Source organism: Lutra lutra, chromosome 5 (assembly GCF_902655055.1).
Source record: "Lutra lutra chromosome 5, mLutLut1.2, whole genome shotgun sequence".
NCBI classification, from domain to species: domain Eukaryota; kingdom Metazoa; phylum Chordata; class Mammalia; order Carnivora; family Mustelidae; genus Lutra; species Lutra lutra.
The window spans coordinates 118,562,359-118,589,407 of NC_062282.1; positions in this window are offsets into that span (position 1 = coordinate 118,562,359).

The window sequence follows — 27,049 nt, forward strand, 5'->3', positions numbered from 1 at the left end:
TTTTTTTTAGAATAACTATCCTAATGGGTGCTAGATTTGCAGTCCCCTAATAATTAATGATGTTGGGCATATTTTTATTTGCTCATTGGCCATTTGTAGATCTTCTTTGGAGGAATGCCTACTCGAATTCTTTGCCCTTTCTGAATCAGGCTAAATATTCTCCTTCACTATGACCAACAGTAAGAAATATACATCCAGCCAGTGTGAACTTAGGCCCATGGGCGTGCACACAATCACACACTCTTGCTGCATCAGATTCACCCTAATATTTTCCATTCTGTTTTTCTTTTAAAATGCTGGTGACCCTCTGCTAAACTGTTTTTACAACTGACTGATGGATTGCAACCTAAAGCTTGAAAAACAAGCTAGACCCTACATTTCTCCACCCCTAAATAGGAGTTCTTCCTCTTACCTGTACTGTGCTGAATATCTTCTCTCTGTTCTGCACATATATCCTCCACCCTACTGTACTCTCTAGGAGGCTGACCTCTGTGAACCACGTTAGTGGACTCCTGTGACCTCTAACTTCCTGTTGGGTTTGGCCAATAGAAACAACTGCAGGAGAGCTGGAGGAAAGAGAAGATGGAGCATGTATGACCCTGCCCCCCACCACCACCACTCCTCACAGGCAGCCTCTCTAGGTTTAAATAAACAGTACCTACTCTCATGTCTCCAGGCCTGTGAAGATAACAAACCCCATTATTAGTAGCTCCCCAAGCCTACACTGTCCTTTGGTGGGTCCCCAAACCCTGCCCACACCTTCATAAACAGGCCTTTCTCAAACTCTCTTCAAATTCTCCTGTTTGAGCCTGCCATCCCTTTCTTGCCAGGGCCCTAACTTCTTAAATATAGATGGTCATTTTACTATCCTGATTTTCTTCATACTCACATTTTAAAAAATGAAAAAGTAAAAAGAGAACAGTTAGGAGGAATCACTCTAAAGTAGAGATGGTCCTTGACTTACTATGGCTCAACTTACGAATTTTCAACTTTACGGTATAAAAGCAATACTCGTTCAGTAGAAATTGTACTTTGAATTTTGGTATTTTCTCAGGCTAGCAATATGCAGTACAATTCCCTCCCTGACAGCAGTGAGCCTCACCTTCTGTTATGTCACATGATCACGAGGGTTAGCAACAGATATACTTACAAGTATTCTGTACCAACACAGCAATTCTGTTTTTCACTTTCAGTACAGTGTTCAATAAATTAGTGGAATATTCAATAATTTCTTGTAAAATTATTTTTGATGACTTTACCCTACTGTAGGCTAATGGAAGTGTTCTGAGCACATTTATGATAAGCAAGACTAAGCTATGATATTTGGAAGATTAATATACAGTAGGTTAGGTGTATCAAATGTGTTTTCGACACAATATTTTCAATTGATGATAGGTTTATTGGGCCATAACCCCACCGTAAGTTGAGGAAGATCTGTAACTAGAAGTGATGCAGGTACAGTTAATGCTTCACCAAGATCTTGACTCTCTCCGTGGTCACTGGGCTTGCATCCAACCGCAGCCGCAAGATGACTGGTATTTGTTGTCTTGTCTTTGTTTTGTGTTTCTCTATTAGTCTCAGCTTACCTGTTCACTTTCCCCAAATTTACTAGTCACTTACATTATTTCTAATAACCAAACTTGATACATTTCCCCTTCCATAAAACAGAGGCCCTTCTGATAATGAGAGTCCATGCAACCAAAGATATTAACAGTGATTGATAAAGGGAATATGAATTATACCTTTAAAATGCCTCCTCTTTTTGCCCCTCCACTCATGGTAAAAACTTCTCTTGGTATTATCTCTTCCATTAAAAAAAACTTTTTTCAGGGCGCCTGGGTGGCTCAGTGGGTTAAGCCGCTGCCTTCGGCTCAGGTCATGATCTCAGGGTCCTGGGATCGAGTCCCGCATCGGGCTCTCTGCTCAGCAGGGAGCCTGCTTCCCTCTCTCTCTCTCTCTCTCTCTCTCTGCCTGCCTCTCCATCTACTTGTGATCTCTCTCTGTCAAATAAATAAATAAAATCTTTAAAAAAAAAAAAAAAACTTTGTTCAATTCCATACAAAACTAGTGTTACTGGTTTCTAGACATGTTCTTCCTGACTTGGATCCAGACAGAGGGGAAAAAAAAAAAAGTAAGGAATTAAATATGTCATTTTTTTTCTTACAGGTTTAGAGTAGATCCATAGTAGAAATGATCTTGCGTCTACCACCTTCCAACCAATAGCTTTTAAAACTCACCAAGAGGACCGATGTCAGCAGGAGGAGTAGCAGCAGCAAGCGCAGGAAGACAAATGGAAACAGGAATGGAGACTGATAGAATGACAGAGCTCACACACTGGTCTCGAGAAACGCCAGAGAGTACAAGAAGAGGAATCTGACTTATTTTAGAGAGGCTTTTCCTGGTCCCTCCTAACCAACTCCTTCCCCCTTACTCAGCCCAGGGTCTTTATAGCACACTCAGATTTTAAAAAGTGCATTATCTTTTCCTCTTTCCATTTCTCTTGTCTATTAAGACCGTTGGAGGGGTGGAAACCCTTGACAGCACTAGTCACACAGCAATAACCTCAGGCAGACTTTGATTTTCCTAGGGAAGCGATTTATAATTGTCTCCTTATTGGTTTTTGTTGTTTACAGGAGAGAAATCCAAACAGCTATACATCTCCTTAGTTCAACATGACATCCCAGTTAAATATAAGTACTTCCTTAAAATATATTGCCATGATAGGACATGTAAAACACAGACATCAAATCTCCTCTTTTTCCTGAAATCTTGGTTCTTAAAAAGCAAAGATTTTCTATGTGGAAATCAAGTTGCCTGTTGAGCACATATTACCAGCCAGACGTGTTTTTAGAGCCTTGGTGACCAAAATAAAATTCTGACCTCAAGAAATATGTAACCAGTCAGGGGAGAGAGGTGAAGAGAGAAGCAGGGACCAAAGTGTGTGTGACAGCGGTCCCCACAAGGGTATGCAGGTACTGTGGAAACACAAAGTGTATCTACTCCGATGCAGAAGCCCAGGCAAGCATTCTTAGACATTATCTGATCAGGTGAGAAGTAGTAGACCACTAACATTTACTGAGTCTTTACTTGAACCCATGTATGGTTTTGGCTCCCACTCATTTAATCTTCATAAAAACCCTGAAAAGGAGATACAGTCACTGATATCACCACTGTCATCATCGTCATTACCATCAAGGTCCAGGAGAGCAAAGGACTGGGAAACAGGGAGCCAGGATTCCATTCCAGGCAGTCTCCTTTCAGAGCCTGCGTTCTTAACTAACCACAAAAAAGAGCCTTCCAGAAGAAAAGAAAAGGGAGCAACATGAGCAAAACCCAGAGGGGGTAAGAAAGCATGTTCCATTTGAGGAGTTGAAATTAGAAATTCCACAAGGCTCAGCAAAGAGCACAAACGTAGTAAGAGGAGGTGAGAGGGGACTGGAGATGCAGTCAGGGGTCAGATCACAAAGGGCCATTAAGGAAACTGGACTTAACCTGAAGGCATTGGGGAACCATTAAAGAGTTTCAACAGAGAAATGATAAGGCCAGACTCACATTTCAGAAAATCACTCTACGGGGGTTTGAAAAATGGATTGGAGGGAATCAAGACCTGAGGCAGGAAGATCCATTAGGACATTTTTGCACGAGTCCATAAGAAAGCTAACAGCACCTAAATAAGGAGTGATGGTGATGGGGGGAGAAGGTGGAATGGTGTGATGGGAGACGGAGAGAACTGAGAGAAACTGGTAGTTAATTGGCTGCAGGCACGAAGAGGGAAGGCGGAATTGGGATGACTCTGCTCTGTCCCTCCGCCACAGGATGAGTGCTAGTGCCATCTGAAGACAGGGAACACAGACCCAGCAAGGGGAGGGCCCGGGGCTCCTGAGTTCCACGAGTGGCACACCCACTCTACGTGGCCCTGGGCGTGCTGGGCAGGATGGTCCAGGAGACGGTAACATCCAATCATCAGGAGCGAGAGCTGCACTACGGACCCTGATGTGTGAATTCCCAGTCTGTATATGGAAACCCAAGTTGTGGGTGAACACACCCAAGAGCCAGAGGAACTGACAAGGGAGGAGGACCTAAAGCCGAAAACAGCTAGCACCACCTTATCAGGGCCACTGAGAGACAGGGAACTCAGAAATGATGCTGAGAAGCCACTGCCAGAAAGGCAGCTGGAAAAGTCACAGAATATGTAGTCACAGAAGCCGAGGGAAGAGAACGCAGAAGAAAGATCTGTGAGACTGTTTTGCAGGAACCATCACAACAGGCTATAATTTCCTTCTGTTCCAGGAAAAAAAAAAAAAAAAAAAAAAAAGCCTCATGCTCAGAATTCACAGGACTCCACAGACTTAAAATGTTTTATTACTATGTGAATGACATTTGTGGGGCGACTCAAAAGAATGTTAGACTTTAGGAGCTACTTCTGTTTCCTCAGGGTGGGATCCCTTGCAGCCATTGTGGCACTGATGCTCGTTCAGTAAACCTAAAAAATTCATCAGTTTTTCTAGACTTTCTCTTTTCATGGTCCCATTTAATTCCAGTAACAGGAGAGAAAGGATCTGTGGCGTACTTCAAATAGCTTGATCATAATGTTATCTATATGAGACTAAAGAAAAGCTATCAATGACGTTTTATATAGATTTTAGACTTTTCCATTCTCCTGTCAATGTTATTTTACCTGTTTCAGTCCCAAAGGAAGACTGATTAGGTTTAGTTATATAAATTGAATCTTTGATGCCTTCAAATCTTTTCTGAAAGAGAGGTACTGTAGTAGCTGGATAGGAAACAATCCGGTTGACAATTCTGCCATGAAGTTACTGAACATTAAGACATTTTGTTGAGGTGTATTCTGTACTAAAAATAGAAGTACATCAACTACATCAATTACACACACCCATTCTCAACTGCCATTGCATAACCCTGATGGCTGTTTCCTGGAGAAGAAAGAGAGGTGATAAATACCTCGTCTTTGAGTTACTAAAAATATCTTTCCCTATTTGAAAAGAGAGTCAGTGCTTGTATTTCATAAATCAGAGAGCGTAAGAATCATCTTATTCAGGTAAAGTTTGTTAAGAGAATTCAGTACCAACATTAATTTGTCAAAATATGCTGAAGACTCAGAAACAGGTTGTGAGAAGAGGGTTTTCAGCAGCTGCTGATGATCTGCTGGGCATTCCCAGTCCTGAGGGAGCCAGGAAGGGCTGTGGGAGGACAGAGGAAAGAGAGCAGGAAGGTTGCAAGACTTCGCTGCCTCACTTGTCCTTTCTCTTCTTTTGTTTACATCCTCGTTCATTTGTCCCCATCAAAGGTATGTATTTTGAATGACATAACTGCCAGGCTTTTTAATAATGTGCCATTTGTTGTGATGAACAGGAGATTTAATTCCAAACAGCCAATGAGGAACTGTTGGGACGATCCAGACACTCTGTAACCCCAAGAAATGACAGGATGCCTACAGAAGGGGCAGAGTGCACGCAAGAGAGGAGAAACTCTGTGGGAAGATAGAATATTATTTGGTCATGTTGGAAGGAACATGTGGTCTGCTGTACATTTAAATCCCTCCTAGCGGAGTGCTTAAATTTGTGAGGCTTTCTGTAATAAAACCACAACACATTTTCTTCCCTTAGTCCTCCACTTCCTAATCTTCCTGCGTTCTGACTTGGCTCTTTCAAATTTAGGCCTCCGTCTTGCCCTAATCTTCCTGTGACAGCAGCTTGTAAATTTCAAGCTCTTTCCATTCGCATTTGCCACCCACCCTGCCATCAACACCTCACTCACTGATCCTTGGGTTTCCAGATCTGACCTGGCATAACCTTGAGGCAGGCTTCCATGATTGACAGCAGTTGCATTTATAGTATTGTTTCTCAGAGACAGGAAAAGACCAGAAGATTTGCAGTGGCAACTGCCAAGGAATTTTATGTAAAGAATTGTGGGTTATAGGAGCTTTTCTGACTTGAGCAGAAACCAAAATTCAGGCCACTCCTAATACACATAAGCCACACAGCATTCTGTGACCTTTCTGAGGTTTTTTTATTTTTATTTATTTATTTATTTATTATTTGGTTTGGTGTTGTCGTTTCCCTGACTCTTCCAATCTGACTGGTATTTTCTGGGGCGGTGGGTGGTTAAGAATGATGTTGTGGAGGTATCATCAGTCTGAATTCCCCTCACCATTTCTCCCCTGTTATTTCCTCTTCTGCCCCTTTTCCCTTATCTTTCCAAATCCTTCTTTGTCCTCGTTTTCTTTTATCATTTCTCACCACTAACCAAGACTGCAAGGCAGGGGACTAGGGGGGAACAGGAAGATGTGACTGGGTGGGCACTGGATTCCAGTCCCCACACACATAAACACACACACACCTTCACCAACAAAGCTTAAATCAGTTACATGTGGGTCGGGGGAGGTGGGGGCCGGTGGGCGTGGCAGAAGGTACCACTTTCTGGCATTTCAACCAGAACAAAAGTCACTGAAATACAACCTTTTCAAACTCAGTGTGTTATCATTGACATTACTGGCCATATCAGTAATGTTGAAACACGACTCAACATCACAACTGATCTCAAGTGTTTTCAAATACCCTGATGACAGAATACTGCTGGCCCTTCTGCTAATGCAAAGACCAGAGCCCACATCAGGCATATACAAATATTTTAGGTTGTTCTCTTTGTAAATAAACATTTGACCAGCAGCTCTAATTCTGATGGCATATGCCTGAACCTGTAATGCTGACATAAATTTTTAGACTGCTGTTTGACGAGACCCACGGACTCCCAGAGTTGTTTCTTTCCTCCTCCTCCTCTTCTTCTTCTTCTCCTTCTTCTTCTCCTTCTCCTTCTCCTTCTCCTCCTTCTCCTCCTTCTCCTCCTTCTCCTCCTTCTCCTCCTTCTCCTCCTTCTCCTCCTTCTCCTCCTTCTCCTTCTTTTTTCCTTTTGGATGCAAGGGATCTTTTAGAATCTACAAAAGATGGCCTTCTCTGTGTAAAATCAGGAATACCCGCTGTCCTTCATCCTTAGACTGAAAGAATGGCTCCTGCTCAGTGATTAACGAACTCTGAATTAGGAATAGGTCCTCCAAGGGGTGCTATTTTGTATTAACAAGGCAAAACATGAAAGTGAAAGGTAGAACTATGCTCTCTCAGCCCTGAAATGTATGTCGCCTTTGTCCCTATTATCAAGAAAAAGAAAATTATTTAATTTATGTATATGTTTTCAGATTTTTCCCTTAAACTTCAAAATGCTGTCCTTCAGGTAATTATTGCTTCACTGACCAAGTAAAAAAGAGAAAGAAAACAGATGCATATCAGGCAAGAGGACAGATATCATGGGAGGGGCATGCAAAATTGAGAATTCTTTTCTAAGGCATTTTTCACAATACTTTTCTGGGTGAAATCACTCGTGCTACTCCTGGACAACAGTTCCTTAACTGGGATAAATAAGGATAATTAGGATTCCGAAGCTGGATATCCTGTTTACTCTGAACATTTCACACCTGCATTTCTCAATTTTACCTCTCATCACAAAACCACCACAGCACGACATTCTATTATTCTATTTCTGGAATAGGGAACAACTACTCCATTTCCAATAAGATCATCTGTGTTCTAACAGAAGTCCTTTTGGAGAGGGGTACAATCAGCTCAATCGATTTCAAATTTCTCTCCCATTTTCTTTCTTCCTTCTCAGCATCAGGTTGAGATCCTCCATTTTGTCCCTCTCATTGGCAAAACACCAGTGTGGCTTGGACTGAGGGGACTGCGGTTGCCAGGGTGACCCAAAAGACCGGTTACCGCACACATGATTCGGCAAACAGAAGTTCCTCAGCCGGACCCAATAGGCAGAAAAGAAGATTTGCAAACTCGCCCAGGGCAAAACTGGTGTAAAGTTTCAGATAAATGTTCAGAATTAACCACCTCCTGTTGCTCCTAAAGTACAAAAATAACCTGAAAATAATTTTCAATTTTTTATAATCTTTCTCAGTAATCTTTCTCTTCTCCTTAAAAAAGAAAAAAAAAAATACTCATAGTTAAGGAAAGAACATTCTTTGCTTTGAGGGGCATTCAGAACAGATTTGATTCATATATGCAGGAAACTATGTAGATGCTTAACTGCAAGAGGGTTTAGAAGCCACCATTTTCATTCCTGAAGGATCAGAATCAGCAACAAGGTAGCCTGAAGCTCGAGTTGCCACTTCACATCAGTGGGTCCAACACTGACTTGCAGAATCTTCTATTAATATGTTGACTCTTTGTACAACTTTAGGACTCCACAGCTACCATATTTTTAAGCCTTCATTAGGACAATCACTGCCTGGAACACAAGAGAGAAAAGAGCGGAGATGTCCATCATGCAGTGGGCAATCCAGTTCTCATGTTCCCTCGAAGAACTACATTTTGCTTTTTGCTTTTTCTGGAATTTTGTGCAGGTTTGTTTTACTTCCCTAAAGCAAAAGTTTAAAAAAAAAAAAAAAAAGCGTATTTGCCAACTAGGATATACTAGATTTTCTTCATTTTTTACATTTGACAAGTAGCATTTCAACTTAAACTGAATGGTTCTTTCAATATTATTTAGATTAATTTCAGTGATAATTGGGTAAGGATTGCTTTAGCTCAAGAAAAACTTGGAACAGTCTAATCACACCACTGCATGTTTTCAAATTCAACAAAGTTTACTTAACATGTCAAGATTTTTAAAAAATAGTATGTTCAATTGCTATCTGGAGTGGTAAGCATTTTATATCAAATATAAATTGATTATCAAACATCTTTTTTCTAGGTATTGAGAGTCATTATTTCCTTTTGATAGCTGTGCCTAAGATTAAATTTAAAAAATACTTCAATTTACCAAGTACTCAGGTGTAATAATTTTCTTAGTAAATACATTTATTTCAAGGTCAACTTGATAAATCTAACAACCATAAAAATTTATGGAGAGAGTTGAGGATGTTTGGAGAAAGATTACTGCCTGGAACTCCCCAATCATAGTATCTGAATCCAAAAATAGTTTATTCCAAGACCCAGAGCCACTTCAAGAAGTCCAGGGTTCTTCGTATTATAGCAAGGATTTTCCTATTGACATTCTGTCACACTGTGTTTGGAAAAAAATAAAACAGGGGAAAAAATAGCATTAAAAAGTAGAATGAAAAGCATTTGACAGATGTTTCTAGTTTCAATTTGGACAGTTGGCACTAGAGATAAATATTCATACTCTATCTCATCTTGTTTGACAAATCCTAAGATATGTTGCTTTAAACACCAAATTCTGGTACTTAGGAATTTTCAGAAGTATGACTAGATCTTTTTGTTCACATCAGACCAGAAACATATTTGTTCATTTTGTCTGCATCATAGGTAAAGTATTAATCCATATCAGATTTATTACCACGTTTATCCCCATTTAGTATCAGTCCTGTTGTTGTCTTTCTCGGCAATCTCTCTGCCCCACAGACTGCACCATCTAGATACACCAAAGAATATGGCTTAATAAAAACTGCTACCACTTCCCCTCCAGGTGACTGTTTAGTGTGGAAATATGTTTAATGTAAAGTGTTTAGTGTGGAAATATTTCCCTAAAATGCCCAGATCCTGAAACTATCCACACCAATGGGATGAATTACTTAGAGTAGAAGTGCCTGTCAAGTGATCTCTTCCAGAATTACTCCAAGATTTCAATGTTACACTTAACTTTTAACAAATACCTGTATTTCTTTTTTTTAATATTTTATTTATTTATTTGAGAGAGAAAGCACGAGTAGGGGGAGGGGCAGAGGAAGAAGCAGTTTCCCAGCTGAGCAAGGAGCCCAATGTGGGGCTCGATCCCAGTACCCTGGGATCATGACCTGAGCGGAAGGCAGACGCTTAAACCGACTCAGCCACCCAGGCGACCCTAAATATCTGTATTTTGGTAAAGTGAAATTATCTTCAAGAGATGCTAGGTACATTTGTTTATGTTTCTTATCCAAGGTGATCACATTTTAGTGTTGCTTCTGACTATATCTGAGGTATTTAAATCCATAGCTAGACAGTGACTCGTTCAAGAGCCTCTTTTCAATGCCACCTAACACATTGCATATTCATTAGGGCTACACAGTATAAAGGAAGAATTACACAGTAACATACTGCCAGGGTGTAGCTATTTTCAGTATCAATGACAATTATATCTCAAAGGGTTTCTTAGGAGGAAGCACTAATAAATGAAAAATTAGGCCCTTGGAGAACATAAAAATGGTATGGACTTTTTTTTGGTATGTACATATTTATTTAAAAATATATAATTATTTTGCATACATCTCGGTTATCTGGCCTCAATAATTCATTTTCAAAAATAATCATTTGTGATTCTATTAGAATAATGGCCATTTCCTTAATAATCCATTATTCAGACCTATTGATTTGGCCTTCTTACAGTTTTTAAAAACTATTTCCTTTTTCACCCATGGGGAATGGCTATTCTTGTAAGGTCTCCTGTACTTCCTAGGTGACTAAATTCTGGTTCTTTTCTTGTTAGAGACACAATTTTTTTAAAGAAGTTACTCCATTCATTGTATATTCTCCATCTTTAAGTAGATTAATTTCTCTCTACAGCATCTTTTTTAAATTGATACACTGACCTTGTATGGATCTATCTTTTCCCTCTATCCCTTTTTCTGGAAGCCACTCTAATTTTACCATGCTTTATCTGTCAGTCATGTATGTATTTTTTTTTAATCTTATCCTTTGCAATTCTAGTATACTTTTCCCTTGAACATAGTTATATAAGATTTCTTTCATGAGAACATATCAAATGCTTTGTTTTGTAGTATGAAAAAGGAGGTCCATAGAAGGGCTTCAGGAGGTCTAGAAGCCCTATGAAACTTTACACAAAACCTATATATGTTCATTTGTGTGCGGGGAGGGGATCCACTTCAAAAATTCTCCGAGGGTTTAGGGAGACAAAGAGCAATAAACTTCTAATGTAAACGGTACCCAAGTACACCAAGTACACAAGCCACCACAGTTCCACCAGCCTTGGCTGTTCTCTCTCCAAGCAGTGGCTACATTTCCCTCAACTAAAAACTGAGGGCAGACTGACCCAGAAAGACACCTTCTCTCATACAAATGTTGAGGTATAACTAGTTACTAGTTCGAAGGTATATCTAATTGACCCAACTCCTCAGGAATGTGAGCTTTCCATGAACAATAACCAGCCCCACTTTTGCAGCCAGGGCCAAGGGAGAGAGTTTTTGGAATTCTAAATTAGAACTCAAGTGAGTTTTCTTATTCTAAAAATTACATAGAAAAAGTTACATGGAGTCATTTTTATGCTGCGAGTGGCTTAAGAATCTACCCTTAGCTATTTTCAAGGAAAACACACTATCAGTTCCAACCTGCTTTCCACTTAGGTCCTGCCTATGTAGGTCATTCTAAGAAAAGGCAAGGAAACATTTTATTTTGTTGCTTTTAGCTTTTCCTCTCAAAGATCATCATTTGGTTACTCTGGCTATATAACTCTAAGCCAAACCTTTCTTCTGTTTTCCAGAGTCATATTGAACTCTACAGTCTTTGTCTAGATATTCACAAGTTTCCCTCTTCCTACCTCTGCGTCCCTGCCTAATCCCAGGCCACAATGATAATCCGTCTCTCACGTCTATTTCTTTCTATCCCTTGCATTGTGTCTGATCCATACTAGAGTTCTAGAGATATTTGCTAATGCAAAAATAAATGTCAGTGATTTTAAAAACCAGTCTTTTATTTAGTCCCTCTTTATTCTTTTAAAATATGTAAACTGAATTGTTGACAGCGTAAGACACACAAATATCGTCTTAGGGTACCTATTTGGTCTCTTGATCTGTTAATGTGTTTAAATATTTCTTAACACAATTTTTCCTAAATCTCACGTAACAAGCAGAAAATATGCATGTGACTATAAATTTCTTAATTTGGGTCTACTTGATGTACTAGTATGTTAAAAATGGAGCATTTCTATTTTAGTTTCTGGTATAGATCAGAGAACATTGATCACAGATAGTCCCAGTTTCCCCAGTTTCCTGAGTGAAGTGTTGAATTACTCATGCAAGTAGGCAGGATGCATTTTGACATGCAAAAGAAGAGGTCATTGGCTAAAGCCAATTTTGTGACCCTTAGTCCATCCACTGAAGGTAGAAAAAGTCTGAGATTTGAGAGGCCATTAAAGAAAATATCTTTGGAGAAAGGTGTTGGATGCTATGGCATTTTCTTCCCACTACCTTAGTAGGGGAAAGAAAGAAGCTGCTTTCCTCTCACCTCAAGTCAGGTAGGAGATTGCCATTCTCCTCTAGCGATCCAATAAACTGATCATGGAATCACTCAGGGAAAAAGAAAAAAAAAAAAGCCTACAAGGGAGAAATTGGCTGAAGTGGCTGATGGCAGCCAAGAAAGCAAGCTTTATTGGAAGGAAATTGGGATAACATAGGAGTAAAGGCAAGAATGAGTACGCACTTTGCACAAATCAGATGTTGGCCATGATGAGAGAATAGGCTAAACCATATTAAGTATTGCCAAAAGGACTGCTTGAAAAGGTGATATGACTCTCCCAGGGATGAAGATGATGGACTTATATGACCTGAGGCAAAGGGAAAAATTAAAAATAGCCAGCTGGAAGACAGAAGACTCAATGCCTATGTCACAGGAAGTTTACTCAGGTGTGGCCAATGGGATGAATTTCAAAGAGACCCATAAAAGTGTCCCCTTGAGAAAAAAAAAAAATCAGCTTTAAACAACCACTAACACCAGAGAACCCCATTATCAGACCAAGGGATTTCCTGAATATTCCCGCTCTTCTATCCCCCTCATACCCATGGAGGAACAAGACAGCCAAATGGGGTGGGTACAGACGGAAGAAACAGAAGATAAAAAGAGTTGTTCTCTATACCTGCGGGCCACTGCAGACCCTCAACCAGAACAGGTCCAAGCTGGGGAAGGGGAGAAGCCTTAATTTGATATAAAGTATAAAGTTTGCTATTATATGGAACTTTAAAAGAATTGTTTTTATTACTAATGGGGCTAAAAAGCTTTTGATTTTCTGGGAGGAAATGGGCAATTTATGGACATGAGCCATATTTCATTCAAGGGAAAGGGAAAATCTATTCAGAACAAGTTTGAATGAGCAAAGGGACTGGGGAGCACTTTTCAGTTTCACCATGCTTCCTATAAACTCCCGTTATTTCCACAAATAATTGCCTCATAATCCAAAGTATTCTCTGAAGTCCAAAATGGAAATGTCAGTAATTTGGTAATGTCAGGATGCTTGAAATGTTTCCTCTGCAAAATGGTGCTTCATTCACACGACCCAGGGGTTGCTTCTAAATTCTCCATCTCGCAGTTAAGGAGACAACTGATGATAAGGTCTCCATATTCAACCACAAAAATCTGTTTCTTGACTTTAGAAATTATTTTTGCAACCATATAAATAAATAACCCCTAAAAATTTGCACCCAAATATTTTAACATTGACTCTTGTTAAACGGGTCTCATTTACATTTTTTAATTATTTGATAGGCTGCATTCAATTTACGAGTGAGCACAGGAACATTATATTCTAAATATCTTCCATAAGCAGATCTCTAATTGAGCAGGATGAAGTAGATTCTCAACATGTTATAGATGAACAAAGAGGAAGCATTTTTAGATGATAGTGATGGTTGGTCTAGAAATCATCTAACACATCCTAAATACAGAAAAAAAACCCTTAAGAGGTCATTCAAAAATGGAATGTAAGAAGGCTATGTTGCTCATACTATGACTAAACTTAGTCTCACCATCCACCTGGTTGGTCATACCCTCTTAAAGTGAAAAGCAGATACCCAGATGTAAAATATGACAAATTTTCCAAAATCATCCTAAAATGAATAATGTGCTGAATATAAAGGGTCCTCCCATTTACAACAGTAATTCCAAATAACATCCCTGGTCTACATGACAGAAATCAGGTAGATGAGAAATGAGAATCTCTCGATTCGGTCAGTCAGTCTTTTAAGTCATACCACACTGATCATTTACTCTTCCTGAATTTCCTAGACTCTGGCACCTCTGTGTGTTGGTCTTGATGGAGACTTTGTTTTCTTGATTTATGCACCTGCCAAAGTTCTTCATTTCTTTAAGGCTGAGAAGATTTAAATTCCTACAGATAAGGTGAAGAAGAATATATGCCTACTTAAGAAACCAATCATCAGAAATGAGTGGAAAACAGACTAGGTTGGAATATGCCTATTCAGCTGTCACTGAGCCCATGGGGAGAGAGGTGGGATGGCTCCCATACCTGTTTGCATTCTCCTTTGGTTACTCTGGGGCTACCGCCACAGGTCAGCCTCCTGGCCAGCTTTGCTCAAGGACCTTACCTCGATATGACCATCTGCCAGCTACGCTCCTTCTAGGTTTATGCCAACACAGCGCCGTCCAGAAACTTTGGCCTTATAGTGAAATCTCCTTTGCTCCCAATGAAGCATCTAAAGGCATCTTAAGTTTGACAATGTCTGGATTCTTCCTAGGCTCTCTAACAAGCTCTTCTACAGTAACAATCTACCCTCCACTTTTACATTTACTTATAAACTGAGTCAGATATGCCCATGTATAGCCATAAATTTGTCACTTACACAAACACACATACTCTTTTCACAGGTGTACTAATAACAAAACTAACTTAAGCACCATCCCAAATGTTGCCTTCTCTCTCCAGCCACCATCCTCCAACCCTGGCCTCTACTACTCCTCTCGCTTTCCGCAGGGAGCTTCCTTAACAAAGATACAGATCTTCCAGTGGTAGAAAAAGCCAATGGATGCTCCATACATATCACCAATGGACGAAGAGGAACCCCAGCCTTCCCAGCAGTCCTCAAAGTTCACAGGAGTTAATTCCTGTGGTTTAGACCAATAAGGTAAGGGGAGATGGAAAAGAGCTGTCAGATGAATGACCATATCTCTGCGGTCAGCTCTTGCCTCCAGCCTCTCTGGAGACATTCTGCATGACCTAACCACCCTACGCCTCCTTCATCGCAGTTCCACAATGCACCACACTGGATGTGCTTTTCTTGCTTTCACGCCTGCTTCCCTGAGATTGAACCTCCCCATAAACCATTAGCACTTATCTTTTGTTTTCTGAGGAATCTACGTGAAGACAGTATAAAATAAACTATTTGCCTTGGTCACGTTTTTTTTTTATTATCTGACAGGTTCTTTTTATTTTCTAATGTTTAAGGTTTCTGTTTTATCTGCTAATTTGAGGGCAATTTTAGCTTTTCATGTGGTTCGCTGTGCTTAAAAATGTGGGTCTTGAAGATCTCAAGATACCATATTTTATCAATGTAGCATATATTTTTTAATCATTAATAATTATTTTTTCCAAGCTGACTTAAACTTAATATTCTCGAGTTCAAGAAAATGAGGAAGTTGTTTGGAGCGTCAAGAAGAGGTTCTTCTAAGATAATCAGAATCAGATCAAGACTGAATTTGCTAGAGCAGATGTCACTTCATGCTTCTTGATTTCTGTGTGTGCGGATTGAACTGGACATTTCTCCTTTTTATGTCGCATCGAGTTGTTCTTTAAATTACAGAATTAAATGCTCAAAGATGAAATCTTCAGAGTTACAATGTCGCTGAATCAAATGCTATAAAGATGAAGTAGCTTTGCTGTTATGTCTGTCAAAGCCTTCTAGCTATACTTCACATTTGGTGCCTTTATATTTGTTCTTCTATTTCTATTTTGTTAAATAAAATGTTGGAACATATACCAAGAAACACAGATTGTCCATAGCAGCATGAGACTTAGGCTGTGGTTGGAAATAATTTAAATTAAACATTACATGAACACTGAAGAAGTTTCCAACTTCCCAATTTAACTTGTGTATAAATTATACCCCCCCCTCAAAAAATATAATACAGGAATATTATATTAAGGCATCTATGTATCTAAATATATGTAGATAGATAGATAGATAGTCTTATTTGTGTATAAATTATATTTTAAAGGGGATAAAAATTAAAATATCCTCATTTTTTAACAAAGATTACTAAATCCCGCCAGAATAAAATACTAAACATAGAAAAATCCCTAGAACATAAATCTTGCTTGAAGAAATTACCTTACTTAAAATATAAATTATGCTTTTAAAGAGAACTCTTACCCAAAACATACATCCTATGATCAGATAAAGGGCATTCAATGATAAGGGTGTAAATAATCATGCAAATGCTTTTCCAGTTGGGCAACTAGAAGTATTCATTTTATTCCACAGTCCTCCAAAATGCTGTGTTGCTTATCAAGTTTTAAAATAACTGCTTCCGTGTCCACATTTTGGCAGCCACAAACTATGGCGTGACTAGAACTTTGCTCATGTTACTTTGGATTCACAGGCTGTGTCTAAATGCAGCCTCTGAATTGGACTGCCTCATGCAGAATGTAGCCAAATTGGTTGCAGAGATCTTCATCAAATGTTAAGATATCAAAAAGATCCAATTATTAAAGACATTTTCAATCTATAGGCCCACACATAGTCTAGGCTAAGGCCCAACATATCCCACAGAATGACAGAAAACATTTGGAGGCGAATACTACTCTTAGAGTTGGTAACAGATGACCCTGATCAGAGAGTGGCAGGAAGTAAAAACTCATTTTTATTCATTTTTCTAAAACTCAGCTGTGACCTAATCACATATTGAATTACCAGAGAAGTTTCCTAAAGAAAATTACCTCCAGCCCGATTACAATCCTCCTACAGGGACAAGACACTAGAAGAGAAAACAGTAGACACATCAATAGGAAAATGTAATGAATAATTTTATGTCCATAAATTCGATGACTTAGACTACACGAACAATTTCCAGAAAACAGTGATTTAACTAAACATACTCAAAAAGGATTAACAAGCCAAGTAGTCCCATAACCATAAAGGATATTGACATAGATTTTAAATTTTTCCCACAAAGATAACAATGGGCCCAGACAAATTCTACACAATTTTCAGGGACTAATTCCAATCTTACACAAACAATTCGAGAGAAGAAAAAAAGCAGCCCAGAGGGGACAATCCATTTTATGTGATTTTATAAAACCCTGACACCATAAGCAAACAAAGACAGTAAGAGAAAGGAAATTTACAAGCCAATCTCACTCATACACATAGATTCAAAAATCCCAAATAAAATATCAGTAAACTTAATTAAGCACTCCAAACAAAATATACTCCCATCGGGGCGCCTGGGTGGCTCAGTGGGTTAAGCCGCTGCCTTCGGCTCAGGTCATGATCTCAGGGTCCTGGGATCGAGTCCCGCATCGGGCTTTCTGCTCAGCAGGGAGCCTGCTTCCTCCTCTCTCTCTGCCTGCCTCTCTGCTTACTTGTGCTCTCTCTCTGTCAAATAAATAAATAAATAAAATCTTTTAAAAAATATATATATATATATACTCCCATCAACTCAATTTCTGTCAAGAACACAGAGTTGACACATGGTTTCAGCTTCAAAAGGTAAGGAGCTTTAGAAGTTTTCGCTTCATTACAAGAAGAAAAAGGTGGACAAACTGAAAATCAAAAACTTTCCTTGGATCTCTCAGATAAGAGTTTGCAAGACAAAATGCCACCCAAACCCTACAGGGAGGCCCATCAGAAAGATATGGCAGCCCAGACTGGCTTCACTAAAGAAGAAGTTGCTGAAACCACAAACCAATAGCAACAATAAAATGGTAATTTTGACAACTGCCGAAAGAGAAGTGTGGACTAACATGTGAGAAACTCCGAGGGGAGTTTCTTCTGGGGGCAATCTTTGGTCCCCCTGGATTTTAATGGGCTTCCTCTCCAGAAATTCCAACAGGTCTTACTTGAGGATCTGAGAATTGGACAAAAATTTCCCTGTGGTTCTGGCAAGCGGAGGGGAAGAGTAATCCTTACAAAATATATTCAGAGACCTCTCCATTAAATAGGGCCACTCTCCAAGACAAAGTTCTTTGCCTTAGCACAGTTTTGAAACCCCATCCCAGATAAGGGAAAGGAAGTCCTCCCCATTCCAGCTCCTCTCCAGCCTTCTTGTCTCACTCAAGAGGGGGAAAAAAACCATAAAACTACAGTGAACAAGGACAGGGCTTCAAGGAAATAGACTCAAAATACAACAGCTGGGGAAGGGAGTAGGGAGCAGGGAAAAAAAAAAGCAAACCACTGGAGGACAGAGAGAAATAAGTATGAAGACCACAGCCCCTGAACACAGGCGCACTAAATGACATCAGAAGATTACATAAAGCTTACTGGGGCACTTGGCTGGTTTAGTCGGTATAGCATGTGACTCTTGATCTCAGGGTCATGAGTTCGAGCCCCATGTTGAGTGGGGAGATTACCTAAAAAAACATTATAGTATGTTTCCCTTCCCCCCCACCACCACATCAACCAAGCTTCAGTATAATAACAGTGGATTTTAGCCATAAGAGCGGCAAGACACAGGCTCTCTGTAAGGAGCGGTACTTAGGGAAGCTCCAAAGCCAAGAGCATAGACAAAAACAAGGATGCTGGAGTAATGTGAAGCCTCCAGAACCATAATTACAACAAACATTAAACACACCCCAGCTCTTAGCGAGAGCAGTATAAATCCGCACAGTAAAGGCCTATTAAATTAGTTACTATTAAATTAGATACAATATATTCTACTTACAATCACAAAACATTACAAGGATGCCAAAAGGCAGGGGGGAGAAAAGCAGCTATCTGAAGAAAGAAAGCAGTCATCAGAACCAGACTTGGATATGGCAGAGCTAATGGAATTATCAAACAGGGAATTTAAAATAAGTACGATTAATATGTCAAGCGCTCTAGCAGAAAGAGTAGACAATACGTAAATTCAGATGGGTAATGTTAAGTGAAGAGGTGGAAACCTTAAGGAAGAATAAAAAGGAAATGCTATAAATTACAAACACAGTAAAAGAAATGATGAATTATCTTGATAAGCTCATCAGTAGACTTGACACAGTTGAGAAAAGCAGCAGCAAAGTCAGGGGAAATAGGCCAGTGGAAACTTCTCAAACTGAGATGCACAGAGAAAACAGAGTGAAACAGAACAGAACATCTGAGCACAGTGTGACAACTTCAAAATGTATAACAAATGAAAGATTGTAATATCAGAAGAAGTAAGAGAAGGAAGAAGCAATAGTTGAACTGGTAATGGCCCAGCACTTTCCATATTCATGACAGGCAGATACCAAACCACAGACCCAAGAATCTTAAAAACACTGAGCAAGGTTTTCTTAAATATCAAGAACAGCAACAACAGCAAACCATCTAGGGATGCTATATTCAAATTACACGAAACCAAGGACAAAGAGAAAATCTTGAGAGAAGCCAGGAGAGGAAGAGGAAGATAAAGCATCCCACTATGACAAATTCTACTTAATGCTTGGGGAAAAAAATAAAAGAATTTGAAAGGAAGAAAGAAAACTCTCATGATTCTTAGATAATACAATTATACATATATAGAGAGAGAGAGAAAACCCAGACTTAATGATAAATCAAGGTTTGTAATATTCTTATGAAGAAAATTATAAAACTTGATCGGGAAACATAAAAGAAGATCTAACAAAGTTAACAGATGTGCCTTGTCCATGCATATAATGACTGAATACTATAAAGATGCCATTCTCCTCAAATTCATATGTGGACTAAAGGCAATTCTTATCAAATTCCCAAAGGTTTTTGAAACTCAATAAGCCAATGCTAAACCCTGCATGGAACATCAAGGGTTAAAAATAACGGAGTCTGTCTTCTGACAAAAAATTGGATGGGTCTGGGCTCCTGGGTGGCTCAGCTGGTTGAACAGCTGATTCATGGTTTCAGCTCAGGTGGCGATCTCGGGGGCATGATAAGACATGGCCACAGGCTTTGCACTCAACAGGGAGTCTGCTTGACATTCTCTCTCAATCCCTCTCACGTGCCCTTCCCCCCAATCATGTGTTTGCCCACTCTCTGAAATAAATAAAAACATTTTTTTCCCTTTTTAGTAAAACTTTTTTTTTTAAGATTTTATTCATTTATTTGACAGAGATCACAAGTAGGCAGAGAGGCAGGCAGAGAGAGGAGGAAGCAGGCTCCATGCTGAGCAGAGAGCCCGATGCGGGGCTTGATCCCAGGACCCTGAGATCATGGCCTGAGCCGAAGGCAGAGGCTTTAACCCACTGAGCCACCCAGGCGCCCCAGTAAAACTTTTTTTAATTATGTTCAATAACAAAAACAGAATGAGTGAAGGGCCCTATCTGATACCAAAAAATATTATAAAGTTATATTAATGAAGGCAGTGTGGAACCAGACTGTAAGAAAGAAAAATACAGGAATGGCATACAGAATCGACAGGCAGATACACACTTACATATATAAACTTGAGTTGTGAAGTAGTAGCACTCTAGATCAGAGAGGAAACGTTTCAATAAGTGTCAGACAACTGCTTGCCCATATGTGGAAAAAAATGAAGCTGAACCTCTATATCACACAATACACAAAAATGAGTTCCAAGTGGATTAAAGACTTCAAGAATAAAGAGAAAAATGATTAAACTTTTGGAAGATAATCAACTGTAGAGCATGTCAATGATTATGATAGTCAGAAGCATTACCTGGAAAATGTGCTGCGTGGGGGGAAAAGTCTGAAAAACAAACTACTGCCAAAATTTCAGTCGTCATTAGAAATAAAATTGTATTTACTGATGTGAAAATAATGAGGTCCAAATGAGCTTGAGGACCCAAATTTGCAAAGATATTCCTTAAAATTTAGGGGTGCCTGAGTTAAGCATCTGCCCTCTGCTCAGGTTGTGATCCTGGAGTCACGGGATCGAGCCCCGCATCGTCGGGCTCCCTACTCAGCGGGGCATCTGCTTAACCCTCTCTCTCTGCCGCTCTTCCTGCTCCTTCTCTAGCTCACTTGCTCCCTCACTCACTCTCTCTCTCTCTCTCTCATAAATAAATAAAATCTTTTTTGAAAAATAAATAAAATAAAATTTAAACTATTCTGTCTACCTCTTCTGACTCTGGGGAAGGTTTCTCTTTATTCACTCTTTATACATAGAATGCAGAAGAAACACACTGTTGGAGGAGGTAACCGAGGGTCTCCAACTGCACAAGTTCTTCCTCGAAAACTAGAATGTTCAATACAATAGCACCGGCAGCTCCAGATGTAATGGAAAAATGCAGTCGAATTTGCCAAGGAAAATTAAAACAACCCTATGATGGTGGCACTGGCACCTTAGATCCCTCCGTAAACTCCTGATTAGCTATAGTAACAAAGATCAAATGAGCATCAGAAGCAGATTTAACTTTTCAGACTTCAGAGCATCATAGAGAGAATCGTTGCCTCAGTGACCTGGAAATGCACACATTCCCCGAGATGAACAAAGAGATTTAACTGAACAAATATTACAAAGAGCATGAGAAAACTGCAAAAGTTTCGAAGACAGGCTTTTAAATAAAACAATTACAGAGTTGATATGGGAGGATTTCTGGTTTTCTTGCTTTCACTCTCTGGTTCTCTAAAAAGCAGTATGTTTTGGGCGCCTGGGTGGTTCAGTGGGTTAAAGCCTCTGCCTTCGACTCAGGTCATGATCTCAGGGTCCTGGGATGGAGCCCCGCATCGGGCTCTCTGCTCAGCAGGGAGCCTGCTTCCCTCCCTCTCTCTGCCTGCCTCTCTGCCTACTTGTGATCTCTCTCTGTCAAATAAATAAAATCTTTAAAAAAAAAAAAAAAGCAGTATGTTTTGAAAAATTATAGGCAGTTTCCTCAGCACCTTTTGACATTAGCTATTGTCTTTCCTAATTCCCTAAATTCTCGCTTTTCAAAATTTACACTTGTCATCTCTCACTCCATTGTGTCCCCTGACATGCGTGTAGAGATGGAGAGACTCCAAACCCAGGCAGACCCAAAGATGTGTCTGTGTCACTAAACACAGTACATTGTACTCTATTTTTCTTTAGTTACAGAGTCTCTAAGAAAATGCTCAAAACAATTATGTTTCCCTTTATACAATAAAAATAGCTTTCTGTATTAAGCTGCTGCACATGTTGGGGAGACAGTGTTAGCTTTTTACTAGCATTTTCCTTGAACACACATCTCTGACTGAAACTCTGAACTTCACTTCCAAGATACTACGAATCAGCTCTTTTTAACTTCTCTCATTTGCTTCCTTAAACAGTATTGGTTATTTTCTAGTTACTAGAAGGTCTGGAACTTAGGAAACCAAGTACTTCTGTTCCATTTCTCCCGCTTCTCTCAAAGCCTAAGGTTTAAAAACGGAATAACAGCCTTGGCTAATGGAAGCTGTCCTTTGAGTCCAACGTCTATGTTAGCATTTAAGATTACCAGGCATTGCATTTAAATAATTACAATGTGCACTCCTAAATTAGGAATGGCCCCTACCCCATAATGCAGACATTTAAGTTGGATATTCAAATTGGCAGCTTTATATATATAGTTTTGCATACTTTACCATGTATAATTTTAAATGACATTAATATGCTTAAATGGTTGTGTTTGAAGGTTCAGCTACCATGTGAAAATCTCTTTGGTTTACATATTATTGTAATAATTGACCGATTTTAACTTTATTTGGTATTTTAACCTTTGCTGCAATAATCCTAAACCATGCTGATTTTTGTTTTCTGTCACATTTCAGTGATTCTTAACCCACCACACTTTCAAAAGTGGATATACATAAAGGTCACACCTCTCTAGGAAAGGCTGAAGATTCCCTTTCAAACAGAGAAATACCAGACAGCCTAAGTAAGAAGGTGGTGGTCAGGAAAACAGCTTTCTTTGCCATAAAGTGAACAGAGCTTCAAGGTTACTGCTTCAGGTCTCTACCTGTCCATTCGTGAGGTTTTGTTCTGAACTCTTCCCCAAATCGGCCATTGGAAAATTATTTATCTCTGAGCCTGAGAATTAAGTCCCCAAATATTGATAATCAGCTCTGTTAATTATTAGGGCAGTGAATTTGTCTTCTGTGACAACTGCCACAAATCACCACCAATGTAGTGGCTTAAAACAACACAGATTTATTATCTCATAGCTCTGGGAGTCAGAAGTCCAAAATGAGACTCACTGGGCTAAAATTAAGGTGTCAGCAGAGCTGTGTTCCTTCTGGAAGCTGTAGGGAGAATCTATTTCCTTGCCTCTTCCAGCTCTATCTTAGTCTGCTCAGGCTGCTCTAACAAAATACCACAGACAGGAGAGATGATAAACCACAGAAATGTATTTCTCACAGTTCTGGAGGCTGGAAGTCCAACATGAGAGGATCAGCATGGCCGGGTGAGGGTTCTCTTTGGGTCAGAGACTCTCCGTCAAATCCTCACCTGGCAGAAGGGCTGAGGGAACTCTGTGGGTCACTATTCTAAGAATGCTAATCCCATTTAGGAGGGCTCCACCCTCATGACCAGATCACCTCCCCAAAGGCCCACCTCCTAACTACACCCATGGTAGCCATTAGGATTTCACATATGAATTTTGAGATGACACATTCAGCCAAGAGCAAGCTCCTAGAGGCTCCTTACCTTCCTTGGCTCACGGTTCCCTTCCTCCATCTTCCAAACCCACAAGAAGCAGTTCTTTGTGTGCTGCGACCTCTCTTAGTCCTCCAGTCCCAGATTTTCTTCCCCCTGAGGGATGCAGGTGATTGCACTGGGTTCACCTGGAGAGCACAGGCTTCTCCCTCCACCCCAAGGTCAGGTGGTTACCAACATTAATTTCATCTGCAGCTCTGACTCCCTTTGCCTTATAACCTAACATATTCACAGGTTCTTTGAATTAAGACCCAAACTTTTGGGGGGAGCCACTATCCTGCCTACAATCAATGATCATACCACATGATTTGGACCACAAGAGCTGCCATGCTCCCTTGAAAGCAGTCTAAGTCTCAAGGGACACCCAACTCTGGCTCCCCTGTTAAGCATTAATCCCACAGAGACATGCACCCCTGAAAAGGGCCACCCTCGCACCCCCAATAACGAGGCTGGGTTCTCCCACTCACACCTTTGTGAAAGGGTTTGGGGGTGGGGAGGAGCTGGGTATCATGAACACTTGGGAGGCCAGGCAGGGAATCTTCAGGAAGACACAATACCTGGGTCTCCCCAGAGCCTGTGTCTCACAGGTGCAGTTCAAGACAGCCTCAATGCCTGTTTACAGAAGCTGCCAAGAACCTGGTGACTCTCCCACCAAAATCCGTATCAGTAAGGTAAAAGTCAGGCACTACGATAGCTCCTTTCCAACAGCAAGATGGAACTTTGGCTCTCTCCGGCATTACGGCCCACCCAGTCTCAGCTGCCGGACCTCTCTGCCCACGCATGGGCCCGGATTCCTCCCACCCTGACTCTGCTGCACCACCGCTGTCCTCATCTGCCGGCTCAAAGCGGGGATTACCTTCAAACCTGTTCCCATCCCAGAGGAATAACAACCAGGGGAAGGTCAGCGTGGATCTATTTGTCAGCAAGCCGGGTGGTGACAGCACAAATCATTTCCCCTCCCCTGCCAGACTCAATCTCGCGCAGACACACCTAGCTGCAAGGGAGGCAGGAAATGCAGTCTAGCTAGGCGGGTCCTAACATCTATTTAGGGCCTGCTTTGTGCTAAATTCGTTCTGCACGTTATTTTTATTGCTCGTTTTTAACCAAATGAACGCCCGAGGCAGAAAGGAGCTAAGTCACCAGCTCATGAGCACCCAGGGCTCCTGGAGCTGAACCCCAGGCTCACAAAGCATGGCTCTTTCCTCATCAATGGGGCAGTCCAGGGCTCCGTATCCTGCCTGGCCGTGCACAGCTTGTTTTTCAGGATTTGGGAAAACATTCACGTTGGCTCTGCCTCTTTTCTAAGTTCTTCGTTTCCCTATATAAACATTCCCTCTACCTTGTCTTTCCTCTCCCTGCCCAAAACACAGTGTTGACCCTTATCATTTGTCCTAGGTATTCAGTAAAGTACCGGCTACGTGTATAACGCAGAGCCCTGAATTTTAAAAGCAACCGATAGATAGTCGTGTTCTCTTATTTTTAAAGAGCCTAATTCAAATCCAGTCGTTTTACTTTTTGTTTGGCTGTCCTTAAAGACATTTGGTTTCCTTTGCCACCCGGTGCCCCCCCTCGGTGGGAGGAGCTAGTCTGTGAAGGCCAGAAGCAGGCCAGCCTCCAGTTAACGATTAGACCCACATCCTTGCGCAAGAGGAAACCAACCCAGAACAAAATCAACCAAAGGAGGCTGAAGAAAATTAATACGTGGCAGAAAACCTTATAAAGAGCAAACAAGGGAAGTTTGCTGCAGAGCCCCTGCCCCTTTGAAAATCCCAGCAGGAAGAGCTAGAAAGTATCCTATCCGTTGCCCTTTCCTGGAGTCTCTTTGTCCTTTGTCTGCTGTTTCACCAGCCTTTACATCAGCGTTCATGAGCTTTCAGTTCCAGTTTAGAAGGTAGCTCCTAAAAGACAGAGTGACGATCTTCAAGTTTGTTCTTCATCCTTCTACAGCTCTCTGCGTACAAATGGTGCTCGGTAAATGATCTGGGAACTTAAATGTGGAAGGTGGGAGTCCAAAACCTTGGATGAAATTTGCTTTCTTCCCCCTAGAACCCAGAGAAAATGACGGTCTGGTGGTTACACATGTGACACACAGCCTCTCCCAGAACACTGGAGGCAGCCCACTGCCCTCCCAGGCCCCACCGTGTAGGCGGCTCTCCAGGCTTGGGGGTGCCGGCCAGGTGCCAAGCACCAGAGCTCCTACCACCACCGCTGCAAAGAGACCAACAACGGTGCATGTCCTTGTAAGCCGAAAGTGCTTTTCCTCAAAGCTGCACATCTTGTCAAAATTGTTTGCCCACATCACTGCAATCTGTGTGCAGGGAAGCCTGAAACGAGTCCGTGTTTGGAAAGCAATGGAGAAAGTACAAGAGGTTCTGAAATTCATAAGCCTGGGAAAGCAATGATTCAGAGAGAAGCTGCTCTTCTCGGTTCTTCCAAATTGAAAAGCTCCGAAAGCCACAGAGCCGAGGCTGCTTGCCTAGGCTGGTTCCCGTTGACCTGACTTGACCTTGTACCTCCCGTGTGAACTGGGCCTCCAGCTAGCCCAGCAAACCACAGCTCCCTCCCCTGACCAAGTGTGACCTCTCCATCTCTCCTCCTCCCTGCAGAAGTACCAGGAGAGCCTCACAGAGAGACAGTCAAGACTTAGGTCAAAGGAGTGGCTTAATTAAAGGGTTAACGCCAAAGCAGTTCTCACAGCTCTCCTTCTTTCCCTTTCCGCCAGCCTGCTGGCTTCTCATCCTTTCCGTTTTATAGTCTTCAGTTCCAATTACGGGGGATTAATAATTAAGTGATTGTTAATTCTCTTCTATCTCCTGGAAGTCATGATCCTTGGAGCCACGATGATAACCACCATAGCCTGGGAAGGAAATGCGGATGGGCAAACCCGAAGGAAATTACAGCGTTTTCTTTCCTGTGTCAAAACCACAGCATCCTCCAATGAAATGGGTTGTAGTCCATAGTCTTCAGTCTACAAACAAACGATGTAGTCTATCTTGAAATGCGTTTCTTCTTTCTTCTTTCCCAAGCACTTTCGTGTTCTCCAGACTTGGGAGGTAGAGATAAAGGCAACATTACCATTCAGGGATTATGAGCCTCCTTGGCAACAACTATCCAACTTTAAATATTTACTTGACAGCTGATTAAAATTCAAATAGGTATTGGGTAAAATGGTAAAATAAAGTGTGCCCCATAACTCGAACCATTCATGATGTGTGTCAATTTCCAAGTGACCTAATTTATGTTTGACCCACAGTAAGTTGAGTCACTCCTTACTAGAGGGCATACCGTCAGGGCCAACCCAAAAAGATCTCAGTCAAGGAATGTTCTTCTTTGATGTCGCTTTTGACTTCTAGGAGTTTATAAAATTAAATCTGTTCTGAAAAACAGCTAATCTCTATAGTGTTGGGGGGGGTGGGTGAGGGGTGCTTGGTGATGAACACCAAGCATATTCCTAACTGTTTTAATATTTTCAAGCAATCCAAGGAACTGGCAACTAGAAAAACCTTCACTAACCCCCTCCACCTCATACC